Here is an 18,704-nt window from a genome sequence, read left to right as displayed (position 1 = left end):
CTGGAGCCACTAATGCTTTTCACAACATGGAACAAAGATATTTTCCAAAAGAAATAATCAATTCTCCTTTTTTCCTTTTTCTTTTACACGAGGTGGGGCCCATGCCTTCTTACCTGGAAGAGTGCCTGGCATATAACAGGCATCATAAATATTTGTTGAATGAATTCATAAGTTCATGACTGGCTGAATGACTGAATGAATGAATGAGGGTCATGCAATGCCTCTCCCGTTGGACCAGTACTCCTCTTGGGAGGCTGACAGTGTTTTGCAGAGGGCGGCCCCAGGAAGATGGGAGATCCAGGTTCTAGCCCTGTCTCTGCTGACAGCTCTGTGAGCTGGAGCAAGACACTAAGCCCCACGGACATTGTGTGTGAAGGAACAGGTGTGCTGTGCAGACATGTGCCTGGAGCTGCTCTAGCCACTAGTTTCTTGCTTGGGGGAACTGGACAGGGGTAGTGCCCATCTGGAGGTGGAGACTGGGGCAGAGCAGAGAGAAGCACCAGGAAATTATCTGGAGTCAGGAAGCCAGGAAAAGACTGAACTTTTTATTAGGCAAGTAGAACGAAGAAAGGATCTGGCTTGATATCTACCGGGGATGTCTGGATTACACAAATAAAATTATGTACAAATGTGAGAGACCAGGAAACCAGCTGGGAAAGCATGACTTGGCTTTGCTAATAATAATCATCCCATCTGCCTAAGCTCACATGGATGGAAAAAGAATAATACCAACAGCACACCCCTGCACAGGACTCTACAGTTTGGAAAGCATTTTAAGATATGGAATCAACTCTGACTATTAACATTACATTGGACAGACATGCCAGGTACTGTCTAAATACCTTACAGATATTTGCTTAATCTTCACAGCAAGATTATCCTCATTTGACAACGAGGAAACTGAGGCATGGAGATTAAGTGTTTTGCCCAAGGTTATATAGTTGCTGGCACAGCCAGTATCTATATTTCAAACCCAGGTAGAGGGTTCTAGAAGCCACATACTGAACTCTACATCCTGCAGCCTCTGGAAAAAAATGGAATAAGACTCTTCTGATGATGCCAGTGGCTAGAATTCTATCACTTACATGGAATGATGGAGGTGGAGTTTCTCAGAGGAAATGCTCTCTATTCAGAGACTGTTGAGGGGAAAATACCTGAATTTTATCCCATAGTATAAAGACATTTTGTACTATATTTTTATTCTTTTATTTATTTATTCTCCCCTGAACAAAATTTACTGAGCACTTACTATGTGCCAGGTACTGTTCAGAGTTTTCTATGTGTTACCTCAGGTAATTTGTCTTATTCTGCTCAGGCTGCTATAACAAAATACCATAAACTGGTGCCTTATAAAGAACCAAAAATTTATTTTTCACAGTTCTGAAGGCTGGGAAGTCCAAGATTATGGCACCAGCAGATTCGGTGTCTGATGAGACTTGCTTGCCAGATAGCTGTCTTTTCTTTGTGTCCTCATGTGATGGAAGGATGAGGGAGCTCTCTGAGGTCTCTTTTATACGGGCACTAATCTCATTCATGAGGGCATTTACTATTATTTTATTCATTAGCCCAAATCTTCATGGATTAAAGCAACAAAGTTTATTTCTTGCTCAAATCCATGTCCATCTCAGGGAAGTGGACATCGCTACTCCACAGTACCTTCACTTATATACCTGTGATAGCAGTTCCTCTACCATCTGGAATTTGGAAAAGGAAAGAAAGCCTGGGAAAGAAACACTGGATCTTAAAGGATCAACCCCAAAGTAACACACACACTTAATTTCACATGTCACTGGCCAGAGCCAGCCACATGGCCACCCCTGACTTCACCAGAAGGAAGACGTTCAATCCTATCACATGCCTGACCTCCTTACTTCCTATATGTGTGACTGTGGCCAAGGCACTTAACTTCACTAATTTCCCTGTGTCTCAGTTTCTTTGTTAGATGAAAACAGAAAGATTGTTTGTGGCATTGTTATGAGAACTAAATGTGATCATAAACCAAAAATGTTAGCTATCAATACAATGATAATGATGTCATCTACCCATAGAACAAAAAAGTATTATTTGTGTGTGTTGTGTCTGTTTAACATAAGTAGTATTATACTATGATAGTTCAGTGCTAGTAGAAATGCATGATCTGGCTGAAACAATAACCTTCCATTTTATTCCATAATTATGCACACACACACATACACACACAATACGTCAGTATATGCAACTCACTGTTTTGCACCATTCCCATAAAAACTCGGTGTCAGAGTTTTACTGCTTTGGGCCTGAGGCCGCTTAATGATTGAAAGAGAAAATGGTGGGTGCATGTTTGGCATTTCCTCATACGAGCAAGAGAGGATGGCTGTTCTCAATGACAGTTCTGGCCCGTGTGCCCACTGGCCCGTGGCGATCTGATGTCAGAGAGGACACATGAGTCAGGGAGCTAGGATGCATGAAACTTGAGGTAGCTGGAAATTCGGAGTCAGGATATGGGTGAAGAAAGGAGAGCGAGGTTGGGGTCAAAAGAGGGCACATGAGACATCCCTGGGGAGTGGGAGCTGAGGAAGAGCAGAAAAGGGAGGCATCTGGGCAGAAGCCATGTTCTGGAAGCAGCAGCTCAAGGAGGAGGCAGGTGGCCATGGTGGAGGGCAGGGGTCCTGGGAAATGAGGTCCAGATGCCAAAGGTCAAGAGAGGCCAAGGAGTGCAAGGAGTCTAGGTTGACTCTGGAGGACAACATGTCTGGGAGGATGCAAGGAAGATGGTTGTCTTTGTGCCCGCCCAGCAGTCACCCCCCAACACTTCCAGGGACGGGGCTCAGATAACTCTGGGAACCAGGCTTTGCTACTCCCAGGCCAGCTCCAGTGGTGGCCATGTGACCCAGGCTTGGCCAATCAGATATCACATGCCTCTGGCCACAATGATTGGCTCAGGAATGGCATGTGACTGCAGTCAGAGCCAATGAGAACTAACCCTGAGCCTTTGCGGGAGGTAAGCTGCTTTTGCAGAGCAGACGTGAGGCCGGGAGGATGTAGAGCTGAGACTGGCAGGTCCCCTTGAGGTGGGCATCTCCCTGAGTGTGAAGTCAAAGAACATTTTGCTGAGCTGGAGAGAAGAAGAAGAGGCATAGTCCCTGGATTTAGATACACCCAAAGCCAGCTCGTCCCTGGCTTTACCTTGGCATGAGCCAATAAATTCGCTTTGTGTAAACCAAATAGACGTGGGTTTTCTGTCACTTCCAACCAAATGTCTTCTAAAACATAGAATGTGCCTCTTTGAAGATGGGTGTTTCTTTTCTCAGCGAACACTTTCACTCTGCAAAGACACTTGATAGACGTTTTTGACCTAATGAGAATAAATTCTGTTGAATTCTCAAAAATCACATTCCGATTCAGTGCCCCCCCACGCCCAAGAAATCCAGTGTTAATTTGCTCTCGAAAAACACACATTTCCAAAGAGCCTTCACAGCCTCCGATACAAATTTTAGTCTTGGCAATCGGTCTTTGAATCCTTAACGTCATATACAACTTCATGTCCATCCGGTCTTCCTAGAAAACTCCACAGGGCCAGTCACCATGTGGTTGATTTTGATGACAACAAAATGAAACCCTAAAATTTGTTTGCTCTGAAAGCATTAAGGTGGTAGTTATCAAATCCGAACTGTAGTACTTCTTAAATTACCTTGAAAACAAAATTAGTAGTTTATTTAAACACAGTCAAGAAAAGAAAAAGTAGGGAAAAACGCCCCAAGGAATCTGTTAGCAATTTTCCTTGGAAGGAAACACATACATAAGCTAAGGGTAAATGAAGTTTGTGGTAACTTGGAGGAATAAACCGATCCCCAGTTTATGATTGTCCATTTCTTGGCTCTTTCTTACAAATAGCTCAAGAAGTCCCTGCCATGTCTGAATTTCTTCCTAACCAAGTGATTAGAATAAAAGTGCCGTTGGTTTGGGCAGTGTGGACATGGTACTATTTCTTTAACCAAACATTTGAGATCATTAATAAATTGAGCGCCTCAGTACCTCCGCGTGGACTCAGGAGCAAAGTTTGAGCTAATTCAGATACCAACAACTAAGCTGCTTTTACTTATTTTTAAAAAATCTTTTCTTTAAATTTGAAATCTCTGAGGTTTTCTGCCCTAATCGTAGCTCCTCTGCCTTTTGTGAAATTGTCAGTTCGCCGTGGGAAACACACAGCATCATTACCGGTTGTGTAGACTCCAAGAAGCCTGATCTGCTGTTCCTTCCAGAGAGTCTGGGAGCTCCCCAACACTCTTCATGAAATTCCTTTTCTGCTGAACTAGCTAGCGTGGATTCCATTGTTGGCAACCGAGCACCCTGACAGATGTCCTGGGCAAGACCACCCGCTTTACATGTTCATCCTTCCCAGGTCTGGACAGCTGGTGGTCATGCTGTAGGCACCACCCAAGTGTCTGACGTGCAGGGGCCATGGCTGCTCACTTCCCCATGACAGATGACAGACTAGCTGAGCAGAAACATTTACTTATTTATTTTTAAACCACTTTGTTGAGGTGTAATGGATCTATGACAAAGTGCACAAATTTCACGTATACAATGTGATGAGCTTGAACATATGCAAACACCCATGAAACATCACCACCATCAAGGTAATAGACATATCCATCAACCCCAAGTTTCCTTGCACCCTACCTTTTGTGGTAAGAACACTCAACATGAGATCCACCCTCCTAACAAATTTTTAAGTATTGTTGACTCTAGGCAGAAAACATTTAGTTTTTGGTTCAAAGTGTGAGGGTTGGATTGTACATCAATGGAAAGCCCACCTGTAAACATGTATTCATGAATACTAGATGTTATAAGTCAGAGGACAAGTCCTTGGGAAGCTGTATCATATTAGTAAATACTAAGGATTTTCCTGGGGGGTTGGGGAGGAGGGCTGGTCACAGCCAAAGAGACTCTGTGCCTGGTCCTTAAGATCCATGGAAAAGTGGGACCAGAGGGTGGCGGTTGGGCTGGAGAAATGGGCCCAGTTCGGGGGAAAGGGAGTGTGAGATGCTATGGCAGACTTTGGGGGCTCTTCCGTAATGTCTGTGCTTCCCTTCTTTTGTATTAGAAGCCCAGGTATTTTACTTGGCACACAACTGTGTAAAATAAAAACTACATTTCCCATTCGGGCTTGCTGGTAGATGTGGCCAGATCACTAAGTTCTAGTTAGTGGGATATACGCCTAAGTACTGTATTCAAATTCTGAAAAGCGTCTTAAGGAGAGAGGGCATGTCCTCCCTCCACAGCTTTTTTCCTGCTTCCTGTGGCTGGAATGCACACTTGGGTGTCTGATGTAGAGCAGGCGCCCAGAGCTATGAGTGAGAAGCCTTATGCTGAGCATGGCAGAGCAACACGATAGAAGGGGCCTGGGCCCTTGATGTCTTGGGAGCCACTGTAGTAGCCCTGGACTGTCCACATTTATATGAGACAGAAATACATCTTCATCTTGTTCAAGGGTCCTGTCCACTGTGGGGGTGGGGGGAACTCACAGCTGAATGAAATCTCAAATCTCATCTCAGTGGGTGCCACTGAGCTAGAAATCTTGGGGCGATTCCGAATGTAATAGGCAGTGCCAGTGTACACTCTATTGGAAGCACAGTGCACAACTCTATGGACTGAGGACTGGATGGTTGACGGACTGTAAGAGATGTCTGGGTTCCGAGACAGGTGGACATTCAGTGGACTGGCCAGGACAAGCTGAGCCCGGGAGCTCGGTCCTGAAACTGGAAAGTGAGGGAGAGGAGTGTAGCGAGAGGATGGTTCTCTTCCACAGCTTGGAGAGGTCAGTCAGCATCCTTTCCAGGGAGAAGGGGAGAATCAAACCACACCAGAGTGAGGTTCTACGAGGAAACCAGTGCAGATGAGAACTTACTGATAGTTAAGATATCTTGAAAACTATATCTAGAGGACTCAGCACATAGTCAGCTGGCAACAGTTATTTGCTGAATGAAATAAAGAAGGAATGATGGCATGAATAGCACCCAGAGAAATAAGAGAAGCAGTGTGGAATAGCGGCTAAGAATGGGTGCTAGACTCCTAGAATCCATATCTATGTATCTCAGACCAACGCCTGAAAATAGTGTTCAACAAATATAGACTAGTACTATTATTACTGCTACTACTGTCGTCGTCGTTGTTGTTATGGTTGAGAGTAACTGAGCGTCCACAGGTGGATCTGATTGCAAATGGAAATACTCCAGGGTCCATAAGCCACTGCCTCTTTCTAAACTTCCCTGGCAATTTTTCCTCCACATTCTCAGATGCGGCTCAATGCTCCTTCAAGTCCTGGGTTAATTTCTGTTCCTCCAGGACATCAGTTGTGATCACCTTGCTCCACAGCCATCTTCCCCTCCTCTGACAGCACGTTATTACCTTGTCATCGGGCACTGGATGCAGCTGTCCTGTGCCATCCTGGATAGATTTTACCTTATTTCATTCCTTGTTTTCCCAGCATTCGGTGGGCCAACAAGACCCCTCGCAATATCCGAGCCCTGCTTGATTCTGCAGACTTATCTTGTAGCATCTCCTCCAACTTTGAAAATCACATCCATACTCTCACATTTTATCTTTAGTTATTGCATTTTATTAAGTGGATGTGTAATAATCATTCTTCTATTGTTGGACATTCACTTCCCCCCCACAGTTTTTCACTATAAGAGCACTGTTAATATCTTTGAAACTATATTTTTAAAATATTCATAATTATTAATATTCTTAGTGTGATAATCAGAGAAAAGGTGTGAACAATTCCATGTTTCTGGTAATACTTCCCACATACTCTCACATTTTTAAGTTATCATCTAAATTTTGTATAATAGGCTTAAATATATATTTGGATATAATTAAATTATATAGAATGTTAATATAAGTAAATATTATCAAAATAGAATACACATTTATTTTATATATAAATATAGTAAATAAAATTTATATAAATGGATATAATTTTTGACATGTAAATATTGGTATTTTAAAAGAGAACTGTAATGTAATTTTCAAAGTATATCCATTGAAGCTCAACTGCAGTTTGATACCCACCATCATGGATAAAATTAATACATATACAAGCTTTGTTTTAATTGTTAGGAATTCTGCATTGTTCTTTTTTATCAACTTGTACTACCCTGGCAGAAATTTGGTCTTAATATATAATTTTATTCTTGGACGTCTTTTATTAGTCACTTTATCATCCATTACTGACTGCACAAAAAATGTGCCTAAAATTGAAATTAAAAATTTTTCATTGACTACAAGTCTTTAAATTTTAAAATAAGTTATTTAAAATTCAATGATCGTTACGGTGATTAGTAGAATACACTTGATCAAAACACCTTAAGCATGTCACAGCCGGTGATAAAGAATGATCAATCCATAAAGTACAATACTTTGGGATATACTTCTCTTAATATGAGAGGTGGGACTGTTTTTTCAATGAATGTATTCATGAATGAATATTGTTATTTTAGAAAGATGGGGCTTCAGTATCAATTCTATTCACACCATTTGTTTTTCTTGGTGTCAGCGCAGAAAGCCTGTTCATGAAAAAAACAGATGGGCTTGGAAGGGCTTCTGTTGTCTGCTGTGCAATTGTTTGGGCTCCTTTCAAGTTATATGCCAAAAAATTACTTAGTGACTTTTGATAATCTATAAGCTGACATAGGTACTAGGTTCTCCAATTTCAGTGACAGTGAAGAATTGAAAACAGTCTAACTCCTAAAAGGAGGTGCTTCCCAGTTAGACACCAAACGTGGTACCCAGTTATCAGACATTTGTGTTCTCCACGCAAGGTGAATATTTCAAAATGTGCCTTTGTTTGGTGCCCTTTGCAGCAGGGTTCAGCACCTTCGTAAGATTCAGGATGGGTGATGCCTTTTCAGGGGAGAGTCTCCCATCCCCCACCCCTCTCCACCTTCCTTACTCCCCAGGAGGCTGAGTGCATGGACCAATCAATGGGCTCCGTTCTCCTATGGCTTCCGGTTGGGTCTGGCCAATGAGGAATGCGGCATTGGTGGAAGCCAGAAGAGAGTAAAGTTGACTGGGCATTTATTCCCTGGCCTTATCTGCGAGGTGACCCAGGGTGGCTGCATCTTCTCCAGAAGGCCACACCTCCTTCACATTTTACTCAGCCTCCCCGTCTCCAGGTTCTAGAAACTTCTCTCTCCCCTCACCCTACTCAGGGCCCCACCAGCCCAAAGGGGCGGCACTATCCTTTGTAGTTTTCTTTACCCCACCTACACCTTTGTAAATTATTTCCTCTATTAAATTCTCGAATTACCCAATTTGAGTGCACTTTCTGTTTCGTGTTGGCACCCTGACTGATAAACCTATTTTTTATGTAGTGGAAGAAGGACATGTGTGAAAGAGGAAGTGGCAAATAGGACACATGTCAGTGGAAGGTCTGGAAATTGACTCTCTTAGAACCCTCTGTGCCTATAAACCCTTGGAAAATCTTCATGCCCTGGCCCCACCGGCTCCAATTTGATGATGGCCCATCTGGTACCCGACCATCCATCTCTGTCCCCTCCACTGTATAATGGTAAGGACACAGTTGGGAACCAAAGAGGCACTAGACAAAGCTGGCAAGTGCTTTTTCACGAATGCCAGTGGCTACAGGTGAATCCCATCCAGCTGTGATGTGTGTCCAGCATCTTCCAAACTCTCCTGCTGCCCAGCCACGGCCACCACTGGCCTCACCTGCAAGGGCAGCCAAAGTCCTCCTTTGAGCTCTGGTATGTGGCCGGGGCTGGTTTCACAAAAGCCAGGACCCCATAACTGCCTGCTGGAGTCTGGCATCAGTCACCCATGACGGGAGCCTCCCTGGTTTCTCTGCCAGCCTCTCTGCAGCGCTGATTTAGGAATCCCAGACAACCCAACGAGAGTTCTTTATTGCAGCGGCGGGCAACTGATCTACAATAACATGCAAAAAGATAGGGGTCCCCAGGCAACAACAGCAGCTGCCGTTTGAGTTGAAATTGTAGTTAAAATGTGAGCTGGATCCACCTGCTGAGGTTGGAGCGATGATCTTGCACCTCCCATCCTGGAATGGTCTAGAAGCCCCTGGGGGCTATTGCCTGGTGCCACTGAGACTTGAGGCTGCTGGTAGATGGCTGTAGGTGTGTTTGCATTAACTGCCACTGTGATTATTTTCCTGCATGAGGGTATTTCAGGTTCTACCATCTATCTATCTATCTATCTATCTATCTATCTATCTATCTATCTATCTATCTATCCATCTATCTATCTATCTATCTATCTATCTATCTATCTATCTATCTATCTATCTATCTATCTATCTATCATCTATCTATCTATCTAGGGTTATGGTTCACATCATAGTTTGAATTATTGTTTAGCAAATATTCACGCTCTTCTCTTCACCTCGTGAGTGAGTAGTGCTTCACACCCCCTTCCTTGTGGGTTTGGCCCCGCGACTTGCTTTGACCAGTTGAATATCAGTGAAAGTGACAGAGCAGACATTCAATGTGCTACTGCAGTTTGTTTTGCTCTTGACCTTGGGCATCTGCCACGAGAAGAGCGTGCCCCGGTAGCTGCGCCCCCTGAGCTTGTGCAGCAAGCCCCGCACAGGCCTGCCAAGATCAGCCGAGCTGTGGTGGCCCCACGGACCTGTGAGTGTGGGGATAAGCGCTCCTTGCCAACCACTGAGTTGGGCTGGCAACTCCCGAGAAAAGACTGCGTTTGCAAATTCTGCTCTGCTGAACCCAAGGGAAGCAGTGTTCATGTCTCCACTCAAAACCAGGTTTCATTCATCCTGGCATTTATCTGTGAATGCGCTTGTTTATTCTGCAAATGCTTTTTGATCACCCTAGGTGTCAAGCACTGCTCTAGAGAGACTCATATATCTCTGTGTGTCGGCGTTGTCCCTTGATCTTCAGGAGAGAAATGAGGTCATGCAGGTGCACATCCTTAAAGTGTTTCGAAAGGCAGGGTATAAATCCAGCCTGTTTCCCAGCCCGTTTTTCCTGCTCTGCTCGGCTGCGTGACCCTCTGAGGCCAGGCTGGGGTGGGGTGAGTGGAAAGGAATCCTGCTCCTGCCTGGACAGGCTCAGATGATCCCCCTGCATTAAATCAGGGGCTGTGGGGGAGAAAGAGGGAAGGGAGGTGATGCTCACCTTCTCCCCTGGGGGGAACAGGTGTTCGCACCTCTTGCCTGGGTTAATTGACTCAGTCACTTTGTGGTTAACCTTGTTTCTGTTTTCAGATAAAGAAACTGAGGCTCAGAGAGAGAGAATAACTCACCCAATTATTGGCACAGGACAGGAGAGGTGTTAATTATTATTATGCCAGGTCCCCATGATTAGAGAAGTGAAAAGACCACCTTAAAGACTGAACTCTTGAACACCTGTGCAGAAGAGAGTTGCCATAGCAGGTCTGACTGCTGTCCTTTGGAGGGCCTACTTGCAGGGTTGGCCCTTGGCTGGTAAATGGGAACTTGGATTTCAGGAGGGTTCTCAACACCCTGATTGATAAGAGTGGCTCCCTATGCCTAAACTGTTTATACAGAACAATATGTTTTACGTTGAGCACCTGTTCTCCTTCTGGGAGTCTGGGGTTTTGGTACATACTAGGCAGAGGCTGCCACGTGCCCAGCCTCCAATAAAATTCCTGGGCAGAGTCTCTAATGAGCTTGCCCGGTGGGCAACATGGCACACATGTTGTCACATCTTGTTGCTGGAGGAATAAAGGCAGGCTTGTGTGACTCTACTGGGAGAGACCCTTGGAAGCATGCTCCTGGCTTCCTTTGGACTTCACTCCATATGCCTTTTCCCTTTGCTGATTTACTTTGTACCGATTCCCTGTAATAAATCACAGCCCTGAAAATGGTTATAAGCTGAGTCCTACTGAGTCCTCCCAGTGAATCAGCAAGCCTGACAGTGGTCTTGGGGACCCCCAACACAACATCCCTTCCCTTTTCTTGACTCTAAGGCTTGGCTTTGGACCCTTCACCCCACCTCTAACACCATCCTTGACTTTTAGGATCATCTTACCCATAGGACTCTGTTGAAATCTCACCTTGATCAAGAGTTGTGAAGGGTTTTCACCCTTCTTGAGATTCTACAGCATTAACTTCCACAACCATCCATCAGGTGCTGTGTCTTAAATGATCATCTGTTTTCTTCCTAAGAACTGAGTTTTGAGTTTTGTGACATGTGTCAGTTTATCACAGCCCTTAGCCTAGAAGCTGAAATAAAATGATATAAAGTGAATGTTTGACATTGGTTTGCCTTGTCCTCCATGCTCTGTGTGCACTGAAAAATGACTTTTGAAGATAGAATCTTAATAGATACCAAATTATTACCTAACTTCAAGATATTTTGACAGTTCTTCATAGACACAGCTATAGCAAATATGTCTCTCAGTTATAGTGTCACAACTGGAATTAGCCCTAGGGCTGTGAATCTTATTTTTAAATGTGATTAGAATTTTGCATTAGGGAAATGCAAATTAAAGCCACAGTGAAATACCACTACACATCTGTTAGAATGGCTATTATAAAAACCTGACAATACAAGCACAAGCACTATATATCAATATATGTAAGAGCTTGTGGAGCAACTGGAATTCATGTGTTGCATTTAGGAATACAGAATGGTACAGTCACTCTGGAAAGCAGTTTTCCAGTTTCTTATAAAATTAAACATACACTTACCAGATGACCCAGCAATGCCATTCCTGGGTATTTACCCGAGAGGAAAGGAGACTTATGTTCACACAAAAACCTGTGCCCAAAAGTTTATAGCGGCTCTCTTCATAATTGCAAAAACATGGAAACCACCCAAATGCCCGTCAGCAGGTGAATAGTTAAACAGTCTTTTCATCCACATGATGGAATACTACTCAGGAGTGAAAGGAGTGAACTATTGGTATACACGGCAACTTCTTTGAATCTGGAAGGCATTAAGTTGAGTGAGAGAAAACAGTCTCAAAGATTACTGTACATTTCCATTTATATGACTTCCTGGAAAAGGGAAAAAAACCGTGTTAGAGAACAGTACAGGGGCTGCCAGGGGTTATATGTGGAGAAGAAGTTGTGACTATAAGGAAACAGCAGGAGGTTGGATTGTTTTGGGGGGAGTGATAGCACTTTTCTGTATCCTGATGGTGATGGAGATTACACAACACATACCCACGCGTTAAAATTCATAGACTGTAAACTACAAAAGGCCAATTACATTATATAATATTTTTTAATGACATTTTAAGTCACACAGGCAAAACTGATGTCTCTGAAGGCATTAGTTAGATTTAAAAAATAAAAAAAAAGATTCTCCCACAGGCCCCGCCCTCATCTAGGTATGGCCTGACTTTCCAAAATGAAATCCCAAATCCCTGCAGGAGGACAGTGCTGGAATCCCTTCCCTCAAAAGGTGGCATCACATACTGCCTGCCCATAAAAATACAGGACAGGCAAAGTCTTGGTCTGAAGGCTCAGTTTTTTTCTCTTCCTTCTCCCAGCTCTGACGGGCACATGGAAATAATGTTAGAAATGTAAACTTTGAGTGTGAATGGGAATTTTATTTCCAGAGATGTTTAACATTTTTTCCTCTTGGGCTGAAACCCTCATTCATATCCAGATAAACTATCTGGGGGTGTTGATAAGAGGATACATCTTAGAGGGTTTTCACAAAGGTCTATATTCAGAAAACCAGCCCTTCTCAGGGCTGAACTTTTTATAGGGAGTTTGGGGGGCTGCTGATGGGTGGGAGGGCATATGGCAATCCAAATTTACTGTGTTTTCTTTGCCTTTTTATTTGTTCACAAAGCACTCTGGATATCACGCAACCACAAGTTCAATGTGGGAAGGAAGGTAGGCTTCTCCAGAGACAATCGCCTTTCAGATCACACACACGGATTCACCTTATTCCTGGAGCCCTGCCAAAGGTGACAGCAGCAACCCAGAGCCTTCGTTTGCATTTCCTGAGCCAGCATTTGGGAAATATCAGTAGAAAAATAGGGGACGCCTGTTGTCTATCTTTGGCTTCGGATTTAGGTATCCAGGAACTCTGTTTAAATGGCTGATGAGTGAAAATGGACATATTACATGGTGGGGAGGGGAGTGTTTTAAGGCTTTGCACAAAAACTATGGTTTTAAATTTTCTACATTTCCCTCCAAATTTTGATAGCAGGTATGTGTATTAGTGATAGTCATTGGCTATAAATGGTAGGGATCCAAATTAAACTGAATTAGAAGACAAGGGGAGATGGGTCAGGATGATTGGCTTGTTTAACTGGAAAAGTCTGGGGGAGGATTGCAGGCATGGTTGGATCTAGGGGGTTTTATCAGTTATACATTAGTTACAAACAGGAGACCTCAATCTAGTTTGTTTAAGTGTGAAAAGTCTTATTGAAGGCTATCACGTGGCTTACAGGATCTCTGGGAAGAGCAAAGAAACAGGTCTGGTGGCTCTGAAACCAGGAGCGACATCCAGATTGCAGTGCAGAGCTGCCCCAGAGCAAGTGTCCCCTCTCCTGAGGACACTGCAGCTGAGCCCAGGAACCAGCACTGGAGCCCCCACATTGATGCCACAGGAGTGTGTGTCCCAGGGGCCCCTTACCCACAAGAATCTGCGTGGTGCCTTCTCCAGGTGACCAGCCTCTGGATTGCATGGTGCGTCTAACTCACGGAACTGGGTCACCTTCCTGCACCCTACGGGGTGCAGGAAAACATGTTTCTGACTTCTCATTTGGGGAAACATGAGCCCATAAGATGGGAACTTCTCTAAATATGGGAGGAAACTTAAGGATGCTCCAGGACAAACAATAATGAAAACAACAATGTCATCAACAACAACAGTAGGTAACACACGTCAGTAGTTTATGATGTGCCTGGCAGTCTTCGAAGTACTTTACATCAATTAATTTACTCATCGTAATATCCCTTTGGAGATAGGTATTCTTCAGATGAAGAATCTGAGATAAAGAGACCTAAATAACTTGCCCAGGTCTATGTAGGGTGACCACCCATCCCGGCTTGCCTGGGACAGGCCCCATATAATGCTATGAGCATCCCGTTTACGCTCAGAAGTGGTCTGATTTGGCCAATGAATTCCATGGCTAGTCTACCCACTCACACAGCTGGGCAGAGAAGCTTGGATGACAAACGGCCACTAAAAGGGGCAGCTGCCACTACCAGGCTCAGGTTCCCTCTTTCTCCATCTCTCAGCTCTGCTCTCCTCTGTTGGGGCTCCCCCCTGCCAGGGGTCCGGGCTGAGATCCTCCCATTTCCCGGGCCAATGGAAAGAGACCCCTACCCTAGCCCCTACCAAGTTTTTTTTTTTTTTGCCAGAAATCACAGAATTTCAATTCATTGGCTCAGTGGGGGTTTAGAACTCCTTTCTGGAACCCATGGTGACGCCCTAGAAAACTCACGTGCTGAGGATGGAGACAAGACTGCTGGGATGAAGAGAAGCAGAGTGGGTGCTGCGCAGGGACAAACAGCCGACATCCCGTTTACCCGTCAGAATCCACCATCAGAATCCACCGTTATTACTATGACTATTGTAGGAAAACCTGGCTCGCAAAACTGGATTCTCCACGTGCTCTGTGCATTTAGTGATCAAAGAGGACTGATTCTCACCTGATGCAATCAGATGTTGCCATTGGAGCACATCCCATTAGAGACGCAGAGATGGAACAAAAAACCTCCCTAAATGGCTTATGATCAGCGAACTTATTCTGTATAAGGGGCAGATCGTGAATATTTTAGGCTTTGCAGGCCAAGTGTGGTCTTTGTCACATATTTGTATGTGTGTGTGTGTGTGTGTGTGTGTGTGTGTGTAGTGTAAAAACCCTTTTAGTTCAGGGGCTGGACAAAAGCAGCCTGTGTGGGCTGGATTTGGCCCAGGGCACTTGTTTGCAAACCCCCAATCCATCAGAGAAGGCAAGACACAGATGTGTGAACAGAGGGCAGGGACAGCCTCGTGTTGCCTGCGCTGGCCATACGTGTGTGTCTGCGGAGACCACGTGGAGGGAGGGGTGGGCATGGGGCGGGTTCCTGGAGGTGACACTTGAAAGCAGGCTCAGGAGCTGCCAGAGCGGACCCCGTTCTTTCACCATCTGGAATCTGTTCATCTTCCTGCTGGCAGTACCGCGTGTTTCTCTGGAGAACCACTGCTGCCCCGCCTCAGCTCAGACCTCAGCCCACCAGGGTCGCACATCCCCCGTCTCAGTAAAGATCTAGGAATGAGCATGTGGCCCCAAAGTCCCCGTGAGACTTGCTGCTGACAGGGGGTCCTCTGTGTGCAGATCAGAGCTCCCCACGCCTGCTCTCCACCCCACTGGCTGCTCTTTCACGCGTAGAGTAAAACTCCAGCCCCTCCCACGACCTGATGGGGCTTCTGCTTACCTCTCCAGCCTCTCTCCTCCTTCACCCTTTATCCCCAGCCATTCTCATCTCCTGTTCTTGCACTGACATACCCACCTTGGTCCCTCTGCTGTGCCTAGGCCCTTGCTGGTCCCTCTGCCTGAAACATTCCTCCCTCCAGTATTCACAGAGCTTGCCTCATGTAGATTTTTTCTAAAAATTGACCTCCTTTCCCAACTGCTCTAAAAGAGTCCCTTTTTATCTCCTTGCCTTGCACTGTTTTTCTTCATCATGTTTGTCACACTGACATCTTTCATGTTTATTTGTTAATCCCTGTGTTGTCAGTTAGCCACCTGGAGTGGAAGCTCCAGGAAGGCAGGAGCCTGTTTTGTCTCAGGAATCCTCAGCACCTGGAAAAAATTCTGGAACAAAGTGATACTCCCTGAATATTGACTGAATGCATAAGTTAATGTTGGCACAAAGATGCTCCCTCTTTCCCAGAAGCCTTGAGTCTGAGAAGAGGTGAAATACGTTGCAGCCACAAAGGGAAAATTTATGTGAGAACAGAGCCAAGAGATACAGAAACCAGATCCTGATGGTATCCTATGGACAACTTGATCAACCTGTACCTGAAGCTAGCACACTGCTGCTGTTTTCAGTTACAAAAGGCAATACATTCTCTTAGTGCATAAACCACTTTTTTTCTTTTAAAAAAATTTTTATATGCATAAACCATTTTGAACTGGAGGTTTTGTTGCTTGCAATAAAGGAGTCTTCTGAGTATGATTTGGCTAGTCAGAGAGGAGGGAATAGGGAGAAAAGGAGAGGAGAGAAGAGAGCACATGCTGAGTGGTTAAATGATACATCAGGAGATGGAGCAATTCCAGCCTCTAATCCAGTGAAGTTCTCTGTGTGCCTTAGAGAAGTCCAGCAAAGTAGTAGTCAAAAAGGAATATAAAGAGAAATGTGGTGAAATTTAGGATAATTGAGTTGGGCCTATTTGGAACACATTCTCACTACAAAGCAGGGAGAGTGTGGGTCCTACAGAGAACACGGATGCTGGGGTCAAGTGAGCTGTGAGGCGCTCCCACCCGCTCAAGCCTCTTTCCCACAGTGTGGCCTCGGGCAAGCACTTGAACCTCAACTTCCTTGTCTGAGAAAATGGGATGACAAGACCCAATCTCAACAGAGCTGTAATGAGGATTAAATAAGGACATACACGTTAAAATGCCCAGAATAGGTGACCCATGGCCGGCGTTCAATAAACAGCAGCTGTGATTATCATGATGGGGTCTGGGTTGCCCGACTTCAAATTGGCACTTGAATTTGGAGATTTGCTAAAGCTCTGCAACCCCCAGAATCGAGGGTCAGACACAGAACTGCTCCACAGAGAAAGCAGAGCTTGTGGCTTCCCCGAAGTTTGTGCCCTGGTCAGATCTAACAAGCAGCAAGCAGTGAGGATCATGAAGAACACTGGTTTTTTTTGTTTTTTTTTTTTAAGCCAAAAGACCAGCTTAATTTATTCATCAGGCATAGCAACTTTCCATTTCCTAAAAGACCGCGAGCTAATATACAGACATGAAAATAAAAACTACCATTGTGCCCAGAGATTAACAGTAGCCTTGACAGCAGTTTAAAAAGTAGAATACTTCTTCTCACTTGTCAGTTGCCTTTCACTCATTTCCTGAAACTTTACCCTGAGGAGAATCCTGTTCGCTCAACTCAAAAAGATCAGTTCAAGAACGGGTAATGACAAGGGGTGGAAGGGTCAGTGAACACTCGGATTTTTACATGACGTGTCATCTTGTGCAACTTGTTGCAAAAGCCTGATGATGCCCACACCACCCTCCTCCCCGCCCCCCGCAGCTGATGTAATGCTTCCGCGTCTGTGTCCACTCTCACAGAGCATCCAAGGAGAGAACTTAAACGCCGGTGGATTACACAGTGACAAAGCCACTGTCTTTCCTCTTTCTTTTCCACCCTTCTGGTTAAGCCAAGGAGCGAGTCTCAGTTGGGTACTCAGAATGCCTTATCATCTCTCCAGGGCTTTCTAATCCCCCGAGCTAATTAGGGATGACTTTGGGACAGGAAACCAAATCACTGACTACGTGGCCAAAGAATCTTTGAACCCCTTTGTGCACATTCATTTATCAGATTAGTTAAGCTCTAAGAACAGTGTCTTCATTGATAAAATAAAATGCAGAAGTTTTGATGGGGAGGAATGCAGGAAACTTCCATACCTGGGACGGGAAGCCCAGATGAAAAGCCAAAGGCTGGGTCCCCAGGAACTTGGGGAACAGGGAGGGTACAGCTGTTAGAAGGTCAAAGGAATCCTGGGAAGTCGCCATTGTAGAAGAGTGATGGGGACATACTGAACCCACAGTCACTGCCCCCCCCCATTTTTGCAGAGGGAATTGCAGAGGGATGTCTAGACTCTTCTAGATGCTCTGTTCCAATAGAAAGGTGCACTATGGGCCCTCATGCCTGCCCCGTCTGCCATCTGAACACCTCCAAGTCTTCTGCGGCTGGCGAAGTCTTGGCTCTGATCACCATCCATCACAAGCTGATGATGGATCCAATACCTGGGGGCTCTGTGCCCGGGGCTAACAGAGCCCATCTGTACGGACTGCTTGGCGCCAGGACACAGGCCTGAGCGGCAGGCCGATGGGGCTGGCAGCCTCGTATGTTTTCCCTCCTGTCTCACATTTCTCCATCCCGGAGCAGCAGACAGAGCGGTATACGCCCCTCCAGAGAACTGGGAAAGCTGGCAGCCTCTGAGGCCTGACCCCTCACTGGGCACATGGAAACGAGCCCCGAGAAGAAGCCTGGAGAAGAAGGTGGGCATTTATCAGGGTCCCGTTCACCTCTTCCTAAGGACATGAGATGTCTTGTTTAGCCACTGCTGAGAGACCTGCTCATTCCACTGGGAGAAGCTTCCAGAGGCTGTGCCTTAGCCAGCTGTCCATGACTCAGGATCGATGCCCGGTTGCCCACACTCCCTCTTCCTGCCACCTTCCAAGGCATCAGCAAAGCCGTGGCTCTACCTCCATCATAGACCCTGCACTGTCCACTTCTCTCCACCTCCATCAAGTCCACTCTGATCCAAACCACCACCATCTTTAACCTGGACCACCTCAGACTTGTCTCTTCCATCTTGCACTCTGCAATCCATCCTCCACAGAATGGTCAGAAGGATCATTTAAAATGATATATCAGATCAAGTCACTTGCCTGTTAATATTTTCCAGGGGGGCGTGGTTGCATCCAGAATAAAATCCCACCTCCTTCCCTGGCTTCAACTCTCTGTGTTCCTGGCCCCTCTGTAACACGCTTGCAACACTCCAGCTGGAGTGGGGTGATTTCCG

The 18,704-nt window shown here is 45.2% G+C and overlaps 1 long non-coding RNA gene across 5 annotated transcripts in view; it reads left to right on the top strand.

Annotated features, from left to right (window-relative positions):
- Window positions 1-704: 704 nt before the first annotated feature.
- LOC309645120 overlaps window positions 705-18,704 on the top strand; it is a 39,236-nt gene continuing 21,236 nt past the window's right edge. Inside the window, exons 1-6 of one of the 5 annotated variants that reach the window (XR_014254751.1) lie at window positions 705-827; window positions 10,238-10,301; window positions 11,014-11,123; window positions 12,801-13,027; window positions 13,407-13,645; window positions 14,324-17,297. This is a non-coding gene — a long non-coding RNA (uncharacterized lncRNA). The other 4 variants (XR_014254750.1, XR_014254752.1, XR_014254749.1 and 1 more) reach the window with 4 other exon arrangements.

This window comes from Balaenoptera physalus, assembly GCF_965194825.1.
Source record: "Balaenoptera physalus genome assembly, chromosome: 16".
Taxonomy (NCBI): Eukaryota; Metazoa; Chordata; class Mammalia; order Artiodactyla; family Balaenopteridae; genus Balaenoptera; species Balaenoptera physalus.
Note: the sequence above shows the minus strand (reverse complement) of the source record. Positions and strands in the feature narration are given on the sequence as shown.